The sequence below is a fragment of the Triticum dicoccoides genome, chromosome 7A, assembly GCF_002162155.2.
Source record: "Triticum dicoccoides isolate Atlit2015 ecotype Zavitan chromosome 7A, WEW_v2.0, whole genome shotgun sequence".
Classification (NCBI taxonomy): Eukaryota; Viridiplantae; Streptophyta; class Magnoliopsida; order Poales; family Poaceae; genus Triticum; species Triticum dicoccoides.
Genome location: NC_041392.1, coordinates 519,342,003 through 519,343,807, shown reverse-complemented (window position 1 = coordinate 519,343,807; position 1,805 = coordinate 519,342,003).

The following is a 1,805-nucleotide window of genomic DNA, read 5'->3' as shown; positions in this document are numbered from 1 at the left end:
CTGGGGCTACAGGGATGGCGGCAAGACCGGTGCTAGGGGCGGTATAGGGAGGTCGGCGAGGTGGTCGCAGGAGGCCGGGGAGTCCCTTTTTTCGAAAAAAAAGAAGCACCGCGGGCGGTTAGGCCGGCGGTCGCTCGGCGGTTTGAAGGAAGAAAAGGGTGGCTGGATGTTGAAGACACACATCCGACTGTCGGTTTTCCTTCGGACGGTTGAAACCAGCCAATGACCCAAATTTCAAATTCAGTTGATCCCTATTTTTTTGAGGAAAATCACATCAAATAAAATCTCTTAGGCCGCCCTTGACATCGGTGTATACAAAATACAACCGTACTTTTTTTTGAGGGTTACAACCGTACTTAATTTAATTTACAGGTGTAACTTACCGGGGCATGAACGATTTTTAACCAGAATGAAAACAACGGACATACTCCCTCCGTTCGGAATTACTTGTCTCGGAAATGGATGTATCTAGAACTAAAATACGTCTAGATACATCATTTTTGCGACAAGTAATTTCAAACGGAGGGAGTACGATCCATGTTTGGATTGTCGTTTTTTTCCTTCAAATACACTTGTAAAGAAAATACTTGTCTCTGTTGAAAACCAAGTACGGTACGATCCGGACACGTTCGCATCCCCGATCCAGCCGAGTAGTCGGATCCGAGTCGAAAGTACTGCGCCTACGATCGACGCTCAATCTGAATCCGAAAACAATCGCAGCTCTGCGTCTAAATCTATATATATTTCGACAGAAGCAGGCCTCCAGAGAAAGTCGAGCAGCACCGGAAGCGAACCTCCTCTGGTTGTATCGTAGCGCTGCCACCGCGTCGAATCGAACTCCCGGCGATCAGAGACGCCGCCGCCGCAGCAGCACCAAGTCGTCCCGTCTGCCGGCATGGACGACGACGCCGCCGCCGCCGTCCGGTCGGTCTGGGCCGACAACTTCGAGGCCGAGTCCGCCGTCTTCCGCCAGATCGCGCCGCACGCCACGCACGTGGCGCTGAACGTGCAGTACCCGGGCTGCGTGGTCCGCGGCGACGCCCAGAAGAGGCACTACGACATGACCGCCGAGGAGCGGTACCAGGTGATCCATGCGAACGTGTCCCTCCTCAAGCCGCTCCAGGTGGGGCTCGCCGTCCGCACCGGCGACGGCGGCCGGTTCGCGTGGGAGTTCAACCTGCGCGGCTTCGACGTCGCCTCGGACCTCGACGCGAGGGACCCCGACTCCATCGCCTACCTCGCCCGCCGCGGGGTCGACCTCGCCCGGCTTCCCGGGTCCGGAGTCCACGGGCACGAGCTCCGCTGGATGCTGCGGGACTCCGGCCTGCTCGGGGCCCGGGCGTCGTGGGCGACATTCGCCAGCGCCTTCCACGTCGGCTACTTCGCGGCCATGATGTCTGGCGAGGAGCTTCCCGGCGACGTGAACGCCTTTATGGAGGTGGTGCGGCAGCTCCTCGGGCCGTCCGTGTACGACGTGAAGCTGCTGGCCAGGCAGCACGATCAGAGGTGCGTCGGCGCGCTGAGCCACGTCGTGAAGCAGCTCGGCGTGGCGCAGCCCGATGAGCCGAACTCGACGCCCGCCGGCACAGGTAGCACGCTGGCGCTCCTGGCTTTCGAGACGCTGAAGGAGAAGCTTGGCGCCGACGCGGAGAATCACCGCGGCCAACTCTGCGGGCTGCAGGCTGTTTAACGATATAACACAAGACCAATCGATGTGTTGCAATAATAGCCCAAAGCAGATGATTATCAAGTGTACGTACTTATTCGTAGGAGCGCAAGTGCATTGATCTTAACTCTTAAGTATG